The sequence below is a fragment of the Myxine glutinosa genome, chromosome 5 (genome assembly GCF_964187855.1).
Source record: "Myxine glutinosa chromosome 5, kmMyxGlut1.1, whole genome shotgun sequence".
NCBI classification, from domain to species: domain Eukaryota; kingdom Metazoa; phylum Chordata; class Myxini; order Myxiniformes; family Myxinidae; genus Myxine; species Myxine glutinosa.
In genome coordinates, this window is record NC_136265.1 from 20,005,738 (window position 1) to 20,031,222 (window position 25,485).

The window sequence follows — 25,485 nt, forward strand, 5'->3', positions numbered from 1 at the left end:
GCATTCCGAACCAAATTTAGTATAAATCAGAGCAGCAGTGGGTAATGAATCGATTATACAGGGCGCCCGGGATAAGGAGGTAAGGTAAGCTTCCTGCGTGAGAAGCAGGTAGACCCATATGTGGGTGATAGATAATAGGTATTAAGTTACTCCGGCGTGAGAACTGCGTTTAAGGTTAGGAATCGGGGGGCGACCCGATCTTAGGACTACCAGGAGGGACTAGCCCAAGAAAGGTAGAATAATGAGTATTTTAAGTTAAGCTACGCACTGGATGTGTTAGAGTTCACAGGTAAGTAGGATTGAAGTGTGCATGAGTGTGCATGAATTTATACTGTATTGTATGGAGAATGAATGATCTGTCATTGCAGCGTGTATTTGTGTTTATTGTGTGTGTGTCATTGATGTGTGTCATTGACTGACAAGGGATTCCCCAAATTGCCTGCGGGCGTTGGGCAATCCGGATGAGTAAAATTGACAGGGAATAATGAGAATGTTATGGAGAGCATGTGTAGACAGGGCTTTAAAACAAGTGTTCAATTACATCCCCACATTAACGGCTCTCCAGATGTAGCAAGGGAGAATGGGAGTGAAGGTCAAAAATAATAGGCTGTCAACCGACAGGGTGTTTATTCAACGGCATGGCCGGGGCTTGTATTTGGCCGACGTGGGATGACAGAATGCGTTGAATGAAGGCAAGAATGACATGTGATGCGGACGTGAGTCCAATCGGAAGAATGGATGGTTATGGTTTCACCGGTCCGTTTATCTGTCTGTCTGTCCGGACACAGAGCTCTTGGGGAGAGCCAGAATGGGTTGGGTTGACCAAGATGAATGTGGACAATATATTAATTGTTTATATTAATCTATTAAGCTCTGTATATTAATCTGTAAAAATATATTAATCTCTGTGTGTGTGTGTCCGTATTTGTCTGGCTTTCTGGCTGTCTATGGAGTCATGTCTCTGAACACTGATTTTGAGGGAGTTGCAGGCGTGATGGAGTTGCTGGTGCGGACCAAAGCGGTGTCCGCGGTATCTACTGGGGGTCGAATGTCACTCCCTCAGTGTCTGCGAACTTGTCGTTCGGCAGTGTCGAAAGACAGGTTCGATTGTCGGTCTGTCTGCTTGATTTTCGTGTATACTCTGAGTATATGGTCGTTTTCTGTTTTGTGCTTTAATGGTGGTTGATTTGACTTCCCTGAAAGGGGGACAATAAATATTTGGTGTTAGCTGTTGTCATTTCGGATGTTTGCAGTTGTAATGTGAAGCCAGTCTGTCTGTCCAACTGGGTGTGTCTGACTGCGTCTGCAGATATGGATCAAGGAGGAGCAGTTTCTGCGGCGTTTGTTATGGTGTTGAATGTCATTCACTGTGTCTGCTGACGTGTCGTGTGACTATGGGGACTATGATAGTGTGTCCTGGCGGGAAAAATCGTGGCAGCCCACAGATTTGAATGGAATGGCCTCTGTGAGACCATCCTGTTAGTACGTTGGGGGTTCGTCTGTCTGTCTGTCTGTGAATGGAAATTGAACTGGACTTCGACAGAAGGCAGGTGGGTGGTCACCTGCTGTAAATTGTGGTGGAACATTTGTGACGTTCCCTAATACGAGGGGACGAATTGGTTTGTAAATGTGTTGTGCAGGTACTTTTTCTGTAGGTAGCCAAATTCTATTGTTGTCAAGTCTCATGTAACCTTGGTTAACGTATATCTACGGACAAGAGCTGCACTTTATTTTAGTAAGTGACTGGGAAAGTTTGTTTTAAAAGGTGCCAGCGGAGTTGTTTAGAGTTATGGAGGTCACAACTCGCTGGAACCTCTTTGTTTATGTTTGGCTGACTTACATTGACTAGTATATGGGAAAAAGGGGACTGAAAATGCTTTGATTTTTTCGTGGATTGCCCATTGGGCATGTTTAGGATTTAATAGAGTGGTGGAGTTCTGTGGAATATGATGACGTTGTCTTATGGACACTTTGTGAGTGGCTAGACACGTGCCTGGAAGGGGAAATTGTTTTCATAACTCATGTGGGTTGTGTCTGAAGAAAAGGTTTAAAGTAAGTGTGAAGAAGGTCATGGAAAGTGCGAAGATGTTTAAGGAAAGTCGAATTAGATGGATAATTTGTCAATGACAAGTGACTTTGCAAGGTTTGCTAAGAAAGGGAGGGGAAAAGATTATAAAAGTTGATGGAGAAGACAGGAAATAAAGAAAAGTGGTTAGTTATGGACTGTTGTTTTGTGATAAGAAGGTGATTGGGGGCTGGTGAAGATTGGATCACGGCTCTGCAGACCAGGTGAACAGAACTCCACCAGGAGTGGGTATATGGGAATCACACCAATTAAAAAAGATTGTCATGTGGACCGCAAGGCTAACCCCGCTCTTGCAGGGAAATGGTTTTGGGAGGCTAGTTATTTTTCAGATAATTTTTCCAGTGGGTTTATACTGATGTGAAATTCGCGTATCTAGGAAGGAAAGGAAAAAATTGTCCAGGTATTGATAGGATAACAGTGAAATTTTGAAGTGAAGTGAAGGATAACAGTGAAGAGTTAGTGTGTTCGTTGCGATTTTTGGGAATGGCAGGGTACTGTCGTACATGGATGATGGACCGACTGCGGAAAACGCCAGTAAGGCGTCGATACAATGTTGAATACCGAACGGTCCATGTGTTGGACAACAATGAAGGGTTCATAATTAATTTGGCACCTCAAGACAGACGTTCCGACATCCGCACCTACAGAGTTCGATGTAATACAATTACAAGCCGCGGCCTCAAACGTAAAACAGCAAAAATTGGATTAAATTGGGAGCTCAGCGCCCCGCAGAAGGACAAATGTGGACGATTAATGACAAACCCGTGGCACCGCGAGCTTTATTGCCATGGTTGGCACGCATGGCGCATTCAAATGGCCATGTGTGCCATAGGGGGGTGAGGTGATGAGGCAGGTCACTTCCACCTGGGCAGCACCAGGCCTTTCGACTGTGGTTACCATGGTCTGTCGCTCGTGCGCTATATGTCATCGGTATCAGCGCCAGTGGATATGGCAACCCTTGAATTACCTATCATGGATGACATGTTTTTAAAGTTTTGCATAGGTCTATCCCATGTGGCACGCAGCATACATGAACGCGTTCGGGAGGCCCTACCGGAGCCAACAAGCAAGCCTATCCACACCGTCGAGGCAGGAGATTACGTGCTGGTGAAGCATTTCACCCGTAAGACTGCGCTCGAACAAAGTTGGACGGGGCCATACCAAGTTCTTCTGATCACACCAACAGCGGTGTTTTGGTGAGGGCAAGTCGTCCTGAGTACATGCCACACATTGTAAGTTGGCCATACCCACAAACACAGACACCTCAAACGCACCACCACAGATCGAGGATGCTGCACCACCGCCTGTTAGGGGTGGCAATCACACTTAGTTTAATTTACAGCTTTGCCAGCACTGGGGACACGAGGGCATGGGCGAACACGGAGACATATGTATATGGCGACCAAACTGTTAAGGTCTACCGGCAGAGAGTTATCTGGGGTCAGAGGATAAATATACCCTGCTGCCATGTAAAGGAAGACGTATGGACACGGATAATGTGGAGGGTGTTGTACACAGACTCACATGGAAGGAAGACAGGTTTTGCTGCCCTCAGTCGTTTGAAGCAAGCGCCACGACAAGGCGGCGCACCAATAGTAAACATGGCCAGGCCGGGTTACAAATGGGGAAAGGACTCGAACAATTTAACCACGCATGTATTACTGAACAGCGGCACTACTCTATTACTACAATGTGAATTCATGACCTCCCCCTACGATGATAGGCCACCATGCATTTCACACATATTAATTCCGCACCCACGGATCGAAAGCAAGAAAAAGCCAAAGGAAAATACGTATTGGACAGTGACCCGTGCAATGGCGGAGGTACAGAACCGATCACGGTGTTGGGTGTGTATGCATTTTCCCCACACCAGTACGACAGGGATAGAAATGGTAGTGCTACCCCTGTCCCTACGAGATATGTGCTCAGGACCCTTGCGTACCCCATGTCTGACCACAACCTTGGAACTGATAGGCCCAAAATCGCAAGCAGTGTGTTCCCGGGAGTTTCGATATACCCCACCCATTAAGCAGGCTTTGTTAGACAAACCACCTGATCCAGTCTGGGTGACAGAGCAAAAGGGACGGGTGTGTCTTATAGGAAAGGGACACGTTCAGATGGGAACCTCGGAATGTACCCATACCCTGCCATCCGACACCAGATGGAGAGAAAAGGGAGGCCCCCTTGTAATAACCATAGATGACCAAGCCCAGCATAACGTAACCAAGCTAACCATATCTTGGGGAACACCAAGCGCCACCCGCGTTGAGATCAGTAAATGCATGGCCTCGGCCCTTATCCCACCCCATGGAGTAATGTTTATTTGCGGAAATAAAGCATATCCATACCTACCCGAACAGTGGGGAGGGACTTGTTATCTGGGATCCATTTTTCCCAAGGTAAATTTGGTAAATCATGTATTATTAGATGTAGGGAAGATGATTAAAAGGAAGGAATTTTCGGAAATTGGTGAAAGTAAATATGGCATTTGAATTTCCAGACACGACACAGGAAATGCGGCTATGAATAAGCCAACCATCTGAGAGATAAGGTAACTAAATGCCAATTAGTGGGACGGGGGGCTAGGAATTGATCATGGTGTGTGTAAGAAAGTATTTTTCAGGATGGACGATGAAGAAACCGCCGTTGGAAAACCATGATCTTGACCACAGAGGCCGTCGATCTGAATGGGTCCTTCAACAAGGCAGATGTGACCAGCGCTTCAGAATTTTGTATTGATTTTTGTGATATTTGTGTTAATCCCATGTGGGAACGGGCTACTGGCTGATGCCTGCATCGATGTTTGTGATGACTGTAATATTTGTGTTGGAAAACCCATTGCGTGTACTGGCTAACGCCTCTTATGTATTATGAATGATTGGCAAATAGATAGTCTCGCATTAGTAATGGAACGAATTGGAAACGAAACCTGAATCGCAGAACTACAATTGGAAAACGAATTAATGCATATGCAAACGATGGTGATGCAGAATCAAGTGGTTTTGGATATGTTGTTGGCAGAAAAGGAAGGAGTATATGGGGTGATCGATGAACCTATTTGATGCTTGGGATTCTGATAATGATTATGATTTTAGTTGGGATGATTTAACCTGTGATTTAGAAAGTGTAGGTTCTTTTAAAAGTTATTGCTATTATACCAGCAGTGAGGAGCGGATAGCAAACATGTATCCGGGAGAACCACCCTCACCACCACTTACACCACCCAGCAAATCACATTCACAGGGCTTGATGGCATTTAACGTCGATTGTTTGCCCTGATTCGCGAGGACCTCACTTGCATAAAGAGGGCCCCTTAATCTGGCTGGCAACTGGGTCGCACCTATGCCGCAGCGAGGGTGGATTCGGAATCTGGCGGGCGGCAGCAATCTCTTACCCAGGCGTCGTCGTCGCGAATTATGGCTAACAATTTATGCGTTGAATGTTAGACGACCAGTTAGGGCCGGTATCTCTCTTTGAGCATACGTGACGCTATGTCGTGCCTGGCATGTAACTAATTGATGAATTTGGTGTCTTTCCAAGGAATTGTCTTGTAAAGACAAAGGAAGGAACTGTCAGCCATTAAGGTTTAAACTAAATGACTCAATTGATCATAACATCTGAAAATATATATCGTGCTTCTAAAAACTGATTTAAACTCAACTGCAGGCAGAGGTGAGTGGACAAAATGTGGTTTCGAGGCTCGACGTGCAGGGTGGATCCTTAGCCTAATAAACAAGTCCTTGAATTATGTGCCAAACAGTAGATAAAATGTTCGCGACCCACGTACAGGAAAAAAGATGTCATCCAAACGCCTCCTTCACAAAGGGAATAATTAATTATATATCTTCGTAGTGTTTAGTATGTCTCCTAAACCAAGGACGTATCCAATCTTCATCTACCATTTAGCCTAGTGTATAAGAATATTTACTTCGGCCTGTGCTCGGGTCTGATATGTTTAGATAGATAGCCAAAAAAAGCGTAGCCTATCATTATGCTTACATCTTGTTGTCTAAATTTGACCTTCTGTAGGACGGGACAATGGGAGATGTTGTCCTTATGGCCTTGTATTGCTATGTTTTTAGCGCAGATTCTTGTCTAATATTTTGCTATAAATGAAATGCCTTTCCACTTATTTTTCAGCGAGTGTCTTGAGGAATTGCCCGCTGCGTGTAGGCGGCGCATTCTTGAGCCTCGCTCCACACGTGTGTATATAATCGATTTTATTAAACATTGTTGCTCTTCTTCCTCTGATTCTTCTTCTTCTTCCTTCCCTTGAGGTCTTCGATCTCGACATATATATATATATATATATATATACAGTATATATATATATATATATATATATATATATATATATATATATATATATATATATATATATATATATACAATATATATATATATATACATATATATATACATATACATATATATATATACATATATATATACATATATATATACATATATATATATATATACATATATATATACATATATATATACATATATATATATATATATATATATATATATGTATGTATGTATTGTTACGGAACCCAACGTCGGCCTATGGTTCCCCTTCGAGGGGGGGATTAAGCCCCTCGTCTGTCACTGACCGACGTGGTCCCTGAAGCTGCACCGCGGCCTCCGAAAAGACCAGTGAGCAGCCTCGTTCGCGACCGCGGATAAGATGTTACTGGATTGCCGAGCGGATGGCAGCCGCGGCCCGAACCGTTAACAATGACTCGACCGGATTCTGAACGTTGGCCAAATCGTGCCACAGATATTCAATTGGGAAAAGACAAAGACGACGGATGTGAAGAAGAAGAAGACAAAAAGGGTTTGAAATACAAATATGATTTATTTGCTATTTACAGGACCAAAAGAAACCAAGGAAGAAGGAAAGATAATAAAATAAAGGCAGAAAGAGGGACGGACCAGAAGGACACAGTAAAAATTCTAGCTTATCTTTTACAGTCTTAATTAATACCCAGGACAAGACACACGAAACAGACTACGAGCAAACTCACACGAATGGGGGAATGAAGGCAGGAACGGATCGCTGGAGGTGGATGGCTTTGCGGGAGAGGAAGGTTCAGCGGGGATCGGTCGGGCTGGAAGCGGACAGCCGCCGTCAATATTCGAGCTGCGATCGCCAAAAACCGCCGCGGTTCCAAACTGCGCGGCGAAGCTCCTCCGGTGCACCGGGCGCTCTGCAAAGCTGCTCCGGTCTCTCTCACGTTCCTCTGGTGGAACTCTTAGAACGCAATGGTTCGCTCTCCATGCTGCCGTGGGGACGTCGGGTGCTTTCTCAGGACTCCTTTCTTAAACGCAACCTCTATCAAAGGCTTCCGCGCGCGCTTATATAAGGCCGCGGGCGATCAAGCCACCGGCCTCCAGGACACGCCCATCGGTGAGCTCGCCTCGGCCCTGATTGGTCGGCACAGGCCCTCTGGCTCCACCCTTGATGACGATGGGCGGCACGCCCAGGATTCGGCGGCTCCTCCCCCTTCGTCTCCAAGCCTACCTCGTGGCTAATGGAGTCGCGGTGAAAACCGCCCAGCAGCTGCGGTGAATGCAGTTGGCAGGAAAGGCTTTAGGAATGGGGCTTTGGGAATGAAAATGAATGGGGATCTACCTTATTTCACTTGGTGCAATGGAGAATGTCAACTAGTGGGAACAGAGCCTTAACCTACACAGAATAAGGAAATAACTGTCAACAAGGAGGAAATCTATGATTGGCTAAACGTGATTGTATATGACCTAACTACGGGACGCCCTTTGACCTTTATACACAACAACTGGAGGAAGGAGGGTCCACAATAAAACAATTTTAAAAAACACAATCCTCATATCCACAACGCTATATATATATGTATATATATGTATATATATATATATGTATGTATGTGTGTATACATATATGTACATGTATATATATATATATATATATACAATATATATATATATATATACAATATATATATATATATATATATATATATATATATATATATATATATATATATATATATATATATATATATATATATATATATATATATATATATATATATATATATATATATATACATATATATATATATATATATATATATATATATATATATATATATATACATATACATATACATATATATATATACACACACATATATATATATACACACATACATACATACATACATATATATATATATATATATATATATATATATATATATATATATATATATATATATATATATATTGTTACGGTCCGTGGATTAGGATGTTATTTTTACCGAGCGGAGGTATAACCGCGGCCGAACAGTTGTTCCCCTGACTAAAACCAGATTTACCCAAACGTTGGCCGTATCGCGCCACAGCTACTCAATCTGGAAAACTCTAAAGCGACCGAATGCAAAGAGGAAGAAGAAGACATACAGAAGAGTAACAAGGTTTATTATTATTTACACACACATACGCAAAAAGAGCAGTCACGGGTATTTACAGCGGACATGAAAACGCAGGTGACACAGTGAAAATTACTAGCTTATACAGACTTAGTTTACTACCCAGGACAGCACGAACAGAACAAACTCACGTAGGCAAATGAGGAACTTGCAGGCAGGAATGGCTTGGACTTGGAGGGATGAGCAGGTGGGATCACAGGGCACAGCGAGCAGGTCCACTCCGGGCGGGAAGCGAGAAGCTGGCAGCGCCTTGTAAAGCCGCTTTACAGCGCACACCGTCAGGGCTTCATGCGGCTGGTTGAAACGGGGCTGCACTCCTCTGCTGTATCTCTCATGTAGCTTGCTTCGTAAAAGCTCCTCGGCTTTCTCTTGGACCCTTCCTTTTCGTGTACCTCTCCACGCAGCTCAGCTCAGCCTTTCTCTCACTTCTCTCCATCTCATCTCCTCATCTCAGTCAAAAGCTCATCTGCGATCTTCGCACCCTTCTCGCATACCTTTAGCTCGGGTCTGACACGCCCTCTTCGGTTTCGGTACCGCCCTCTCCCCCGTGCTGTTTCGTGACCTTGTATGGTAATCCCACGGGCTTGTCTCCATATTTGGGCATCGCGCCGACGGCACGCCCCTCGTGGCGAGCCACGGGCTTGTTTCCTTATTTGGGCATGGGGCTGCACAGCCCCGCCCTTTGTGGCGCGCCCTGGGCTTGCCTCTCCCTGGCGACCCCGCCCCTCCTGTTCAAACAGAGCACGGAGCACATTTTCATTATAGCAGCGAATTGAGAGGGCGTGCACCCCATGCTTGTGAACTGCTTTACCCACAGATGGAGAGTTTGGCTGGGAAATGGAATTATTGAAGGGGAGCTATTCTTAATTGACAATTCAGTGCAATGGAGTATTATTCTAATGGAAGACAAGGCCTTACTCTAAAACACATAATAAGATATAAGCTATCGAACAGGGGTATTCTATGATTGGCTGACTTGTATGCTTTTGGACTAATTATGGGACGCCCTTTGACCTTTACACTACAGAGGTATTTACAAGGAATCATTACATTTTACTGAGGGTGATATTTACAACAATTTACTATACAATACAACACAATAAAAAAAACACAATCCTCATATCCGCAACACTGCACCCTCCTCCTCTTAGGCACGACCCAGGCCTACAACTTTTATTTAGTGTGACACGTAGGTGAAGTTCCCTCTACTTTTAACCTGACCCTGAGTGCGACAGTTTTAAAACATAAATAAATATGTCCCGCTGCTCCATTGCACCCTGCCTAACAGACTCACGCCCACAGTTAACCGAATTTCGGAATGGTCTTCAAACTATACACTGACGGTGGGGAGCATTATTTACAGTTGACGCTACTTTTATTTACAAAACGTAACCCAGGACCTGTAATTGTTCTTTCTGGGGGGGAGACAGTCTGTTCTGCATCAATGCACCATGAAAGCACCTATAACGCACCAACACACCCTCAAGCACCAATCGGTGCAGTCATCATAGTTCATCAGTGTTCAATAATAAAAATAAAATCAACAACCCCTAACCCTGCAGGTGATCTCTTGCTCTTCGGCTCCCTCTGCTGGCTATTATTATTTCTTCCAGTTGTTGTCTTTTATTTGCTGGCGGCCTATTTGTGATAATAAAATGCACCTAACGTGTCCGTTTTATTTTTCTTTATTTATGGCCCACAGGGCCGACTAGTGTGGTTCACCTGTGGGGCATCGGTGCCCTGTGGCCAAGGTCCGCCAGCAAGATTCCGGGCCTTCATGGCCGGTTCCAGCAGAGGGGCCATGCCCCCAACCCATGGGGTCCATAAGTGGTGCTCGGCCACAGACATGTGGTCCATAATGTGGTGCATCGATGCAGACAGCTGGTTCTGAGAGTTCCGGGCGCACAATGGCCGACTCACGCACGCTCCCCTCGGCGCCCAATGGCGCACAGGTCATGTGGGAGACAAAAGGGGGAAGACAAATGAGCGAGGGGTAAGGTCACAAGGGTACATATCAATAAGGCAATGCAAGGCGAAATGCGTACGGAGAGCGAAGTGAGAAAGCTCGTCCCTACCGTACGTCACCCCTCTGTCACCTACACTACCCTTGCCCTTACCCCATATTTACAAAAATCTACACATTTACAAATTCGTCACTACTGTCACGTCTTCCCCATATTTCTTCTATACCAAATTCGTCACCACAATCCCTCTACTTCAAAATTTGCCATCACCCAATTCATCATCACTCCTCATAAGGAGGAAGAGATGGAACAACAAAGCACAATGTCAAACCCACGTCATGATGCGTCTCACAATCCAAAACATTTGCACATAAAAATAACAAAACATGGCATGGTGTGGAGTTACGTCACCTCAGGTGAGTGGATGCAGATGGTGCGAGGAGACTTCAATCCTAACTATCCTCTAAATGACTTTAACACCCTTTACACTACCCGGGGTCTCTCCCTGCCAATCCATTGGCCAACTTACACTATGGGTTCTAAAAACCAATTCCCATTGACCAAACTGTGGTGCTTCTCAATTTGGGGTCTCACTCCCCCGATTCATCTCCCGGTGCCCTTGCACAATTTCTGGGCTGGGATGTGTAGCTCTCCCAGCAGGTCTACCCACCTGCACACCTCCACCACTGCAGTTGCCACCCGAGCTTACCTAGCTCCTCACCCTAACCTATCTAATTGGGGAAGGCCCCTCCTGGCTCTGTCACCCCTTGGTGCCCTCTGGCACTGGGCTACCTGGGTCCGTCCTCCGAATCCTCGGGCCCCATCCACAACTACCCTACCGGCTCCCAGCGCCCACCTGCGGCCTCACCTGGCCGACATCCTCACAGTGGTGGAGTGCCCAAACCAACTACACACACTAACAGGCTACACGCCCAGCCATTTCCACAACACTAATGCACCCATCCAAATACCATTCTTCCACCACGCACCACAGATGCCAATATCCAACCACAATTTACCTGTACCCTCTACCTAACACTTACACTACCCGCCCCGGGTATTCGTGATGGGGGTCCACTCTTCCCCCATTCACACCTTCGCACCATCCACTCCACTCCATCGTTTCCACCATACTCACTCCACGACCAGCCACTCCAATACTCCATATACTCCACACTACCATTTATTCCATACACCTGTTCCTCATACCTGTTGTTGCACACCTGTGCACTCACACCTGGTGCCACCTGCACCCTCCTCCTCTTCCTGGACCATTTGGTCAACACAACTCCCATCACCTTCACTCACTCATACACTGCTCCACACACCTGTTCAGTTGCACACCTGTGCAATCACACTACTACTCACAATCATTCCCAATCCTCAAACACACGGCATCATCTCATCTAACTACTCCCCTCTGAAACTTGCGCTTCCCAGTCGTCCCTTTAAACTATTGCGCTCCCTCGTCATTATCATCCACTCTAATCTACCTGCGTCCCCACTACAGGTGTCATTGTCACTAACTAACCTTAACGTTACCTAATGTCATCTTCTAGGTCCCTACACACGATATATCCTAACCCTCCCGGGCTAGTTTTCACTGCCATCAACCCCATAACCTAGTGCTCCTTTGCCCCCCCCCCCCCCTCCCGCCTGTGAGGGATGGTGGATTGGCCATCCCATCACATGGGGCATCTCTTACTATCAATTTTGCACACCATATTTCAGCCAATCAAAAATTTTGCCAATCACTACCCATCATTTGCCAATCATTACTGCCAATCCTTTGCCAATCATCAAATTTTGCCTTTTTCTAATTTTGGGTCCAAAACACTAACCTCATCACCCATCCACTCACTAAATCCTCTCGGTGCGCCAATTCCCTTCTAAAGCTCGGCTTCGTAAAGCCGACCAATGAATGCGGGTTGTTTGGTGCCGGCGGCTGGATGCGTCCGGCACTCGGTGCAGGGAAGGACGCTTACCCAGGCCGAGATCCCACGCACCACCTCGGCACGGAGCCATCCAATGGCCCGATCTCGACCTGCCGGAACGTCTCAACAAAAAGGGGTCGCCATGGCGACCCTTCCTATTGGGCTGCCCGTTCCGCCTAGCGGAGCACGGACGCGGCCATTCCAAGCGCGGCCCAGCGTGGATCACGTACGGCGGTCCTTTCGAACAAGCCGTGGTTCGGATCCCCGCTGGACCTCGCGGCACGCGAAGCTGCCCGACGCGCACCGAGGGCCCGATTCGGCTAAATGTCGTTCTAACCGCTAACCCGGTTACCGTCGATGCCTCACCTGCATGCTTACACCCCGCAGCTCGTTCCTTGCTCATACATCCAGCTGTTCCCATGCTCCTCGTCATTGCACCTTCTCTTCCACACCCAGGTACACTCATTCCGCTCACAGACTTGGTCACACACCTGACCACCGAACACCTTGGCACACATTCGTCGCTCGCACACCTCACCAACACACCTCTCGCGCCCCCTTCTCGGTCACCTCCTCTGTGACAATCACAGGTGTGCTCTCACTCGCACATCCAACCATGTGCCTCACTACTAATTCCAGCGTGCATTCCCGACACACGCTCTACCATTCCAGGTGTGCTTCCTTCCATTCCAGGTGTACATCCTCTCTCACCTGTCACAACCAACTCACGCTCCATGTCACTCTTACTACTCTCACCTCCACTCTGGACAGCGCACTCACCCTTACTCTCGACAGCGCACTCTTTCCTCATGCACCCGTCTGTTACACACCTTCCTCGCGCACACTCTTGCGCACACTCTCCCGTTACATCCTCTGTAACACTCAACACAGGCGTGCATTCTCCCTTACTCTTGACAGCGCACTCTTTCCCCATGCACTCGTCCGTTACACACCTTTCTCGCGCATCCTCTCCCGTTACACCCTCTGTAACACTCACCACAGGTGTACACTCTTTCGTTACATCCTCTGTAACACTCCTCACTACGCGCTTCCATGTGCTCCCTCACACACGCGCTACGACCGACTCACTCTCGACAGCACACTCACTCCTCGGCGCACACTTTTTCCTCACACACCCCAGAGTCTGACATTCTCGCACACCTCCTCCTTCGCACACCGTACCTGTTGCACACTTCACCAACGGCCTCTCACGAACACCCGGATCCAAATCAATCCCCAAGTCGACTGAAGCTCCCCTCACATCATGTACATTTCCTCGTATATCGCCACTCACCTTGGCACCCCGTCTCCGCACCTCCTTTGCCACCTGCAAACTCTTTATTTGGTTAGTGAGCACATCATCACGATTCGAGCACAGACCTTGTACCAATTCCATTACCTCCTCCTTTATTTCCTTTTTAGTTTGTGTCCGTCTCTTCTTAATTTCACTCACCCCTTCTTCCACCTCCTCTAATTTTCCCTTTACCTCCTTCATCTCCCGGTGTGCCCCCTCTATCTCTTCCTCTAATGCCACTTTAACCGTTTCTATGTGCGTCCTCACCTCTCGGTCCTTTGTCTCCATTACTTCTGTCACCTCTTCCAACTTCTTCGTCAACCCCTCATGTACCATCTGACATTCCTTCTGTGTCGCTATTAATTCGTTCTTAATGTCTTTTTGTGTCGCTTTTAACCCCCCGATTATTGCAGTGTTCTTTTCCACTTGGTCCACGAGTTCCTTTTGTCCCACTGTCAGCTGTTCTACTCCCCTCGTCAGACCCTCTATTTCCCCTTGTAACCTCGCCGTATTATTCCTCACTTCTTTCTCCATACGCTTTTCACCTCGCTTTACCTCCTCGCGTACCCCCGAGACCTCCTCACTTACACCTCGTCGTATCTCCTCCTTCATCTCCTCCCTCTCTTTTGTAGATGCCGCCCTCATCTGTCCCAATTCATCCCTCTGAGCATCCAATTTGGTTTCTACCCCGATTTTTACCTCCTCTATCTGCTCTCCCATTTGTTTAATTTCTCGGGTGGATTGCTCCCCTATCTCCCGCAATTTGTCTTCCATTCTATCTTCTAGCCCCCTTAACCCGTTTTTCACCCCCTCTAACTGATTCTCCTGGGCAGCCATTCTATTTTCTACCCCCATTAACCCATGTTTCACCCCTTCTATCCCATTGTCTAACCCCTCAAATTTCTTGTCTAATCCCTCAACGGTACTCCTCATTGCCCCCATTTGGCCCCCCATTTCTCCCATTTTGCCCCCTATTTCGCCCATTTTGCCCCCCATTTCGCTCATTTTGCCTCCCATTTCGCCCGTCATCCGCTCACCCTGAGCATCCATCCGGTTCCCCATTTTGGCTTCCAATCGCTCCCCCATTTTATCCATATACCCCATTAGCTGCGCCACCAAGAGGTCCAATTTCCCCAGCGCTGCGGTCTCGACTGCCGCAGCGCTGCCATTTTGTGCCTCTTCAACCACATGCGCGAGAGCGCCATTTTGCGCGTCTGAAACCTCCGCAACCACATTGCCATTTTTCTCCTCCTCCCTTTCCTCCACATACATTTCCCCGAGGTCCTGGGTCGATTATACTCCGTCTATCTCTATCTCTCCCACCGACATCCCGTCGCCTTGACCAGCCATGGCGCGATTTCAAAATTCGGGTTTTGCTTTAAAACACAAATTTACAGCAGCTCGTAATTTTGAGCGCGTTAAGCGCGCTTCGGGCCTCGTATCCCACTCCTGACAACAATTTGTTACGGTCCGCGGATTAGGATGTTATTTTTACCGAGCGGAGGTATAACCGCGGCCGAACAGTTGTTCCCTGACTAAAACCCGATTTACCCAAACGTTGGCCGTATCGCGCCACAGCTACTCAATCTGGAAAACTCTAAAGCGACCGAATGCAAAGAGGAAGAAGAAGACGTACAGAAGAGTAACAAGGTTTATTATTATTTACACACACATACGCAAAAAGAGCAGTCATGGGTATTTACAGCGGACATGAAAACGCAGGTGACACAGTGAAAATTACTAGCTTATACAGACTTAGTTTACTACCCAGGACAGCACGAAGAGAACAAACTCACGTAGGCAAATGGGGACCTTGCAGGCAGGAATGGCTTGGACTTGGAGGGATGAGCAGGTGGGATCACAGGGCACAGCGAGCAGGTCCACTCCGGGCGGGAAGCGAGAAGCCGGCAGCGCCTTGTAAATCCGCTTTACAGCGCACACCGTCAGGGCTTCACGCGGCTGGTTGAAACGGGGCTGCACTCCTCTGCTGTATCTCTCATGTAGCTTGCTTCGTAAAAGCTCCTCGGCTTTCTCTTGGACCCTTCCTTTTCGTGTACCTCTCCACGCAGCTCAGCTCAGCCTTTCTCTCACTTCTCTCCAGCTCATCTCCTCATCTCAGTCAAAAGCTCATCTGCGATCTTCGCACCCTTCTCGCATACCGTTAGCGCGGGTCTGACACGCCCTCTTCGGTTTCGGTACCGCCCTCTCCCCCGTGCTCTGTTTCGTGACCTTGTATGGTAATCCCACGGGCTTGTCTCCTTATTTGGGCATCGCGCCGACGGCACGCCCCTCGTGGCGAGCCACGGGCTTGTTTCCTTATTTGGGCATGGGGCTGCACAGCCCCGCCCTTCGTGGCACGCCCTGGGCTTGCCTCTCCCTGGCGACCCCGCCCTTCCTGTTCAAACAGAGCACGGAGCACATTTTCACTATAGCAGCGAATTGAGAGGGCGTGCACCCCATGCTTGTGAACTGCTTTACCCACAGATGGAGAGTTTGGCTGGGAAATGGAATTATTGAAGGGGAGCTATTCTTAATTGACAATTCGGTGCAATGGAGTATTATTCTAATGGAAGACAAGGCCTTACTCTAAAACACATAATAAGATATAAGCTATCGAACAGGGGTATTCTATGATTGGCTGACGTGTATGCTTTTGGACTAATTATGGGACGCCCTTTGACCTTTACACTACGGAGGTATTTACAAGGAATCATTACATTTTACTGAGGGTGATATTTACAACAATTTACTATACAATACAACACAATGAAAAAAACACAATCCTCATATCCGCAACAATATATGTGTATATATATATATATATATATTTATATATATATATATATATATATATATATATATATATATATATATATATATATATATATATATATATATATATATATATATATATATATATATATATATATACATACATACATACATACATACATACATACATACATACATACATATTGTTACGGATCGCGGTTAGATGTTATGGTTGACCCAGCGGTTGGTATGACCGCGACCTAACAGTTATTCCCCCACTAGACCCCGATTCCACCCAAACGTTGACCTTATCGCGCTATGCTAAATCAATGATGGAAAGGACACAACGACTGGGATAAATGAAACGACGCCAGGGGTACAGTTCTCAAGACCTCCGGAGGAGGATATAATTAGTGGTGGAGAAAAGGGGGTAGATTACAAGGGAGAGTGAGGTAAAAGACACAGAGAGATAGGCACTTAAATACAAGCTTATCTTATCCCAGACAGACCACAGACAAACGGGACAAGACTGACTTACACAGGGATTGATGGCAGGGAAGGACAGGCAGTCGATAGCACAAGGTGCACCTTGGCTCAGGGACAGGATAAAGGTCAGTCCAGTCCAGAAATGCGGGGAGGTCTCACAGCGCTCGGAGGTGGCGTCCTTCTCTCTTCAGGCTCAGCGCGCATCTGACGTCACCTCCCTCTTTCTGCGCATGCCCAGCGGTGAGTCACACGCCCTCGGCTGGTTGGCTCCGCCCCAGATGGGACCGGTCCGCCACTTCCATTGGGTGCGGGGGTTACCGGGCTCCGCCCTTGACGAGGAGCTGACAGCAAGCCCCTACTTGGTAACCCCGTCGAGCACATGTTTGATGGCGGCTCGTGGGGAAAGCCTCGGGTCCTCCCAACACCCCCGACCAACCAAGCCGGAGTGAGGACGCGCACTCGATGTCCACGCCGCCGCCGCGCTGTTGTTGTTGTTGTTGTTGAACCATGAGGAAGAGCTGTGGGGAGGTATTGGGAGGTCCTAAACTTCCTAACAGGTGCCATACCATCACATTCTGGTGCAACGAAGGGTCAGAATTAATGGAAACGAATCCTTAACTGACATAGACTAAGAATAACTAGCAAGATGTCCTATAGTTGTCTACGTGGGATGCGGTGGACCTGGATGCGACATTTAATGGGGGAAATAGGGGGAGGTCGGGTCTACAGAGTGTTGTTTACAGAAAATGGGACTAGGGAATGGGGGATTGGGGATAGCTGGGAAGCTTTGAGGAAATAGGGGAATATTTACAAGCGGATAGGGATGGATGCAAATCCCATATCCGCAACAATATATATATATATATATATATATAATATATATATATATATATATATATATATATATATATATATATATATATATATACATCTATAGGCGAGTGAGATAGATAGTGATCTATCTATCACTAGTGATCACTATCACTAGTATCACTCGTGATCTAGTGATCTATCTTGATAGATAGTGATAGTGAGATAGTGATCTATAGGCGACAGGCGAGTGAGGAGCGATTGGAGAGGCGAGTGAGGAGTGATTGGAGAGGCGAGTGAGGAGCGATTGGAGAGGAGAGTGAGGAGTGATTGGAGGGGAGTGTGAGGTGCGATTGGAGAGGAGTGTGAGGCGCGATTGGAGAGGAGTGTGAGGCACGATTGGAGAGGTGTGGGGCGCAATTGGAGAGGTGTGTGAGGCACGATTGGAGAGGAGTGTGAGGCGCGATTGGAGAGGGTTGTGAGGCGCGATTGGAGAGGAGTGTGAGGCGCGATTGGAGAGGAGTGTGAGGCACGATTGGAGAGGAGTGATTGGAGGGGAGTGTGAGGCGCGATTGGAGAGGATTGTGAAGCGCGATTGGAGAGGAGTGTGAGGCACGATTGGAGAGGAGTGTGAGGCGCGATTGGAGAGGCGTGTGAGGGATTGGAGAGGAGAGGAGTGTGAGGGATTGGAGAGGTGAGGGATTGGAAAGGAGAGGAATGTGAGGGATTGGAGAGGAGAGGAGTGCTAGGTGGAGAGAGAGGAGAGTGTCAGGTGGAGACAGGAGAGTGTCAGGTGGAGAGGAGTGAGGGGTTACATATTATGTGAAATAAATAAATTGTGTTCATCACACCATTTCTGGATCTGATGACTTGCCAGTAACCATTTTGTAAAAATGAATGTGCAGCATCTAACTCAATATGTCGAAATGTCACACACATCCATGCCCGTGGGATTCCCACGGGTGACCCCGCTAGTATATATATATTTGTGTTTGTGTGTTTGTGTGTGTGTGTGTGTGTGTGTGTGTATGTATGTATGTGTGTATATGTGTGTGTATGTGTGTATGTGTGTGTATGTGTGTGTGTGTGTGTGTGTGTGTGTGTTTGTGTGTGTGTGTGTGTATGTGTTTATATGTGTGTGTTTGTGTGTATGTGACTGTGTATGTATGTGGATGTGTATATGTGTATATAAATATAAATATATACAGTCACGTGAAAAAGTAAGTACACCCCATGCAAAGTTTTGCCTTTTTCAACATATTTCAACATACAGCTTTTTGATCTTCATTTCAACAATATTGACAGATAAAGGTGATATAATATAACAGACTAGCAGAAGTACCCGGCATTGCCGGGCGGGGGAGGGGAGGGGAGGGGGGAGGGGAGGGGAACGGGGGGAGGGGAGAAGAGGGGGGGAGGGGAGAAGAGGGGGAGGGGGAGGGGAGAGGGGAGAAGAGGGGAGGGGGAGGGGGAGAGGGGAGAAGAGGGGGGGAGGGGGAGGGGGAGGGGGAGAGGGGAAAAGAGGGGGGATGGGGAGGGGGAGGGGGAGAGGGGAGAAGAGGGGGGGATGGGGAGGGGGATGGGAGGGGCAGGGGGCAGGGGGTGGGAGGGGGGAGGGGAGGAGGAGGGGGGAGGGGAGTGGAGGGGAATTGGGGGGAGGGGAGGAGATGGGGGAGGTGGGAGGGAGGGAGGGGAGGGGGAGGGGAGGGGTAGGGGAGGAGGGGGGAGGGGGAGGGGAGGGGGAGGTGGAGGGGGAGGGGGGAGGGGGAGGGGAGGAGGGAGGGAAGCGGAGGGGAATGGGGGGAGGGGAGGAGATGGGGGAGGGGAGAAGAGGGGGGAGGGGAGAAGAGGGGGGAGGGGAGAAGAGGGGGGGAGGGGGAGGGGAGGGGGAGGGGGAGGGGAGGGGGGAGAAAGGGGAGGGGTAGGGGAAGAGTGGGGGGAGGGGGGAGGGGGAAGGGGTGGGGGTGGGGGAGGGGGTGGGGAAGGGGAGGGCAGAAAGGAAGGGGTAGGGGGAAAGGGAGGAGCATGGGGGAAAGGGAGGGGAGGGGAAGGGGAGGGGGGAGGGGGAGGGGTGGGGGAGGGGGAGGGGGTGGGAAGGGGGAGGGGGTTGGGAAGGGGTAGCGCAGAAAGGAAGGGGTAAGGGGGAAAGGAGGAGCATGGGGGGAAAGGGAGGGGGAGGGGAGGGGAGGGGGGAGGGGGATGGGGACGGGGTAGGGCGGAAAGGAAGGGGTAGGGGGAAAGGGAGGGGCATGGGGGAAAGGGAGAGGGAGGGGAGGGGGAGGGAGAGGGAGGGGAGGGGGGAGGGGAAGGGAGGGGAGGGAGGGGAGGGGAGGGGAGGGGAAAGGGGAGGAGGGAAGGGGAGAGGGTAGGGTGGAGGGGGAAGGGAGGGGGAAGGGTAGGGGAGGGAAGGGGGGAAAGGGAGGGGGAGCGGGAGGGAGGGGGAGGAGGGAAGGGGAGGGGAGGATATAGATGGTTACTGGCAATATTGATCACATCCACAAATGATGTAATCCACACAATTTATGTACTTTACATAACGTTAATAGGAATACATGGCCGTGTAGATGGGAAATACAGTTTGTTTGAAATAAATCACAAATATCAGATGAAAGTGAAAAAAAAACCGTTTTGGTGTGAATGGCAATGTTCCTCGCTGAAATGTGAAAAAACTGAATTACGTGCGAATGCATAACTGTGAGATTATGGCGGCAAAGTTGGAACATCACGTGATCGCTCTGAGCGAATCAGCGCGCTGCTCTGCGACCAGCTGAGATTCCGTGTATAATGTTCCTCGCTGAAATGCGCTGAGGTAAATATGAATAAAAAATTCGATATATTTTCACTTTTACGCTTTGGCTAACTCGCTCACGAACCTGACGAAGATCCTGAGCAAGGATCGCTGCGTTATGCTAACGCTACGTTAGCTACGCTACGTTACGCTACATTCGCTACATTATGGCTAAAAATATGGATCTAAGGATGAAAGAAAAAAAAACCTATGTGGTGTGAATGGCAATGTTCCTCGCTGAAATGTGAAAAAACTGAATTACGTGCGAACGCATAACTGTAAGATTATGGCGGCAAAGTTGGAACATCACGTGATCGCTCTGAGCGAATCAGCGCGCTGCTCTGCCATTCCGGTCATAATATTCCTCGCTGAAATGCGCTGAGGTAAAAATATGGTTAAAAAATATTATGAAATAAATTTTTAGGTCGACCATGTTCGTACCAGGCTCAATGGCCATGTTTGTGCCAAATGTCAAGTTTGTGAGCCTCTCCGTTTAGGAGTCTATTGGTAACATTACACACACACACACACAAACTGTGTTTTATATATATATATATCATGAAACATTCACATTTTGTAGTCCATTGTATAATTTAAACAAACATAAATGAAAATTTAGCGTGTGGAAAAAGTAAGTACACCCTTGGCTCTAATAGGTGGTATTGCCCCCTTTGGCAGAAACAACCTCAAGTAGGCGTTTCTTATAACTGTCTACCAGTCTCTGACATCGACTGGGAGAAATTTTTGCCCACTCCTCCATGCAGAATTATTTCAGCTGTGGGATGTTTGAGGGGTTTCTTGCATGCACAGCTCGTTTAAATCCCCCCACAACATCTCGATGGGATTTAGATCCAGGCTTTGACTTGGCCATTCCAGAAGGGCTCCATTTCTTTCTTTTCAGCTATTCCTTGGTGGATTTACTGGTATGTTTAGGGTCATTGTCATGTTGCAAGGTCCACCTTCGGTTGAGCTTCAATTATCTGACAGATGGCCTCACATTATCCTCAAGCACCCTCTGGTACAATGAAGAATTCATAGTGGATTATATGATGGTGAGCTGCCCAGGCCCTGATGCAGCAAAGCTGCCCCAAACCATAATATTTCCACCACCATGCTTTACAGTTGGTATCGGGTTCTTGTGGTCAAATGCTGTCTTTAGTTTTTGCCAAACATGTCTTCTGGTACTGTGGCCAAATAGCTCTACCTTTGACTCATCTGTCCAGAGCACATTGTTCCAGAAGTGCTGGTCTTTTCCGAGGTGTTCATTGGCAAACTTTAGTCTTGCCCTGATGTTCTTTCTGGACAGCAAAGGTTTCCTCCTGGCACACCTCCCATGTAGATCAAATGTGTGCAGCCTCTTCTGTAATGGTAGACTCGTGCACTTTGACATCAACAGCGGCAAGAGCTACCTGTGGGTCGCGTGATGACATTCTGGGGTCCTTCGAGACTTCTTTCAGCATCTTGTGGTCTGCTCTCGTGCTGAACTTGCTGGGTCGGCCTGGCCTGAACAAGTTGGCAGTTGTTTTGAATCTTCTCCACTTGTAGATGATCTTGCGGACAGTCGAATGATTGATTTCAAATTGTTTGGAGACCTTTTTAAATCCCTTCCCAGACTCGTAGGCATCTATAACCTTCTATCTGAAGGCCTCAGAGAGCTCTTTTGATCTCGGCATAGTGACGCCGCACACTTCAACAACAAAGAGCAAATCAAACTAAATGTCTGAGGTTTAAATAAGACAGGTTCCTCCAAGATCCTCTCTAACGATGTTCTAATCATTTGCACCTGAGCTGGTGCACCTGATTCTAATTTTAGGTATTTGAAGTAGTGATAAATGTAGGGGTGTACTTACTTTTTCCACATGCAAAATTTGCATTTATGTTTTTTTAAATTATACAATGGACTACAAAATGTAAATGTTCCATGATATTTGTTGTATTATATCACCTTTATCTATCAATATTGTTGAAATGAAGATCAAATAGCTGTATGTTGAAATATGTTGAAAAAGTCTAAACTTTACATGGGGTGTACTTACTTTTTCACGTGACTGTATATATGTATGTATGTATGTATGTATGTATATATGTATGTATATATGTATGTATATATGTATGTATGTATATATGTTCACACTTCACCCATTGGTTGATGGCTGATGGGGGATTGTGATGGGATGGGTCATGGGGGAGTGGGGTCAGGTGGTCATGAGTATTGTTAGCTCGGGTGACAGTTGAAGGGGGATTTATGGGGGGAAGTGGAGTGGGGAAAAGGGGTGTGGGCTTCATCCATTGGTTGGACAGCTGACATGACTCCACCTACAAATGTAACCTGAAATACTTAACCCAAAGTACCCAGCAGACCCAAAAGACCCCTCCCCCCATCCCCCCCCCCCCCCCCCGAGGACTCAAAATACCGAGAAGATCCTGATAACCCAAAATACCCCAAGTACCCTAAATACCCCAAAAGACCCAAAAGACCCCAAATACTGATAAATCCAAAAACACCCCCCAAGACACAAAAGACCCCAAAGGCCCCAAAGTCCTAAAATACCCCAACTACTGAAAAGACCCCAAAGACCCAGAAGACCCCAAAAACTGAAAATACCCAAAAGACCCCAAAGACCGAAAAGACCATAAATACTCAAAAATACCCCAAAGACCCAAAAAAGTCCTGAAGACCCAAAAGACCATGAAGACTTAAAATACCTAAAAGACCATGAAGACTTAAATAAACGTATTTTTAACTTGAAGGTCACAAGAAACTCATTTTGCAATAAATGTTCGTTTCCCATAAATCCTAAACCTAAAGGTCCCCAAACACCAAAAAGGTGCTGAAGACCCAAAAGACCCCAAAAACTCCTAACGCAGAAAATACCCAAAAGACCTAAAATAATGAAAAGACCCCGAAGATCCAATATTTCCTGAAGACCCCAAAAACCCCCAAAGGACTCCAGAGGACCCTGAACACCAAAAAGACCGCAGAGACCCAAAATACCCCAAATACCCTTAAACACCCTGAAGACCAAAATACCCCAAATACTCTTAAACACCCTGAAGACCAAAACACCCAAAAGACCAAAAAGACTCCGAAGACTGAAAAGACACCAAAGAACAAAAATACCACAAACACCCTGAAGACCAAAAAGACCCAAAAGACCAAAAAGACTGAAAAGCCACCAAAGACCCAACAGACCCTTAAAGGGGAACCAAATTTTTATTTCTTCTGAAAACTATTGACAATCAATTACAGTCTAATTTGAAGGGGATTTAATTTTATTTGTGAATCACAAAGTGCCGAAAAAAGCCCTAATTTCGATTTTCGAGATTGCCAGTGACATCACATTGTGAACTCACTGTGATCCTGCTGGCGACAGTACACAGAGACAGTGCATTCCGAGCTTCTCGGATTCCGATAATGATTGGGGATGTTGGAGGAGGTGGGGTGTGTGAGTTAGTCGTGGGTATTGTTAGCGAGGGTGATGATTGTTGGGGGATGGTATGGGGTGGTCGTGAGTATCGTTAGTTACGCAGATAGTTGATGGGGGATTGTGTAGTGGTGGTGAGGGGTGGTCATGGGTATTGTTAGCTCGGGTGATAGTTGAAGAGGGATTTTGAGGAAATGGTGGAAGGGGGAGGAGGTGAGTGTGGTTTGGTCGTGGGTGTTGTTAGCTCGGGTGACAGTTGATATTTGTTTTTTTTTCTGGAAAATTGAGATACTTCAAAAACCAAGGCCACCTCAGTTAAACAGAGATCCAGCAATATTACCAAAGGAAATAATCAAGAAATCCAAGTCAAATCAGTTGTATCAGCAGAAAATATCCTCCAATAAGAGATGGCAGAAAATGTGATATATGCTTGGAACAAGAACGCCCATAGGGCCCATAGGCGCCTGTAGGACGGGCACTCTGCTAGTTCAAATAACGAGCTAACTAATTATTGTGTTTACATATTATAACTAACTAATTATTATGTCTACATATTATAACTAACTAATTATTATGTTTACATATTATAACTAACTAACTATTGTGTTACAATAATAACAAAAAAATATGCACGAAAAATTTGCAAATTTGCGAAATAATGTTTGAACTTTTCATGTCACTTTTTGTCGAGGAAAACCATTGTTACCATTTTTAAATTATTCGGTAACTTATTTAATCGGTAAATCGTGTTTAAAAATCGGTTAAAACGATATTCATTTATGTTCCAGTTCATTCATTTTAGGTGGTGCAGGATCACAAGAGGGCAAAGTGTAATTAAAATAATCCATTTAACACTTTGATATAACTCAATGTTCATCGGACGTTTAATAGAAACCCCTAAACCTAACCTAAAGTGGGTCCAGTACCTAAATAAAACGTTTAGGGAACGTTTTCCTGCAACAATGAAATAATGTTGTTGTTAAACGTTTCCACAACGTTGTTTCAACGTTTTTCACGTTACTTTCCTGCAACATTGAAATAATGTTGTTGTAAAACATTTCCACAACGTTGTTTCAACGTTTTTCACGTTACTTAACAAAATGGCAGAAAATGCGTTTTTTCCACCTCCCCCAACATCTCCCACATCTGGAATGTTCGCAAAGTTGAGCGTATTGTTTGTAGATCACAACACATTGATTGGTATAACGTCGGTCTGGAACCTAACTAAAACGTTTAGGGAACGTTTTTGTGCAACATTCTAGTAACGTTGTTGTAAAACGTTTCCACAACGTTGTTTCAACGTTTTCGCGTTACTTTCCTGCAACATTGAAACAATGTTGTTGTGAAACGTTTCCACAACGGAGATCGGAGATCTCGCGAGATCTCGGAGACGGTGGGAGGGATTTTCGAAGCTCCACACGGTCTCCACGTTTTTCGAAGTTAA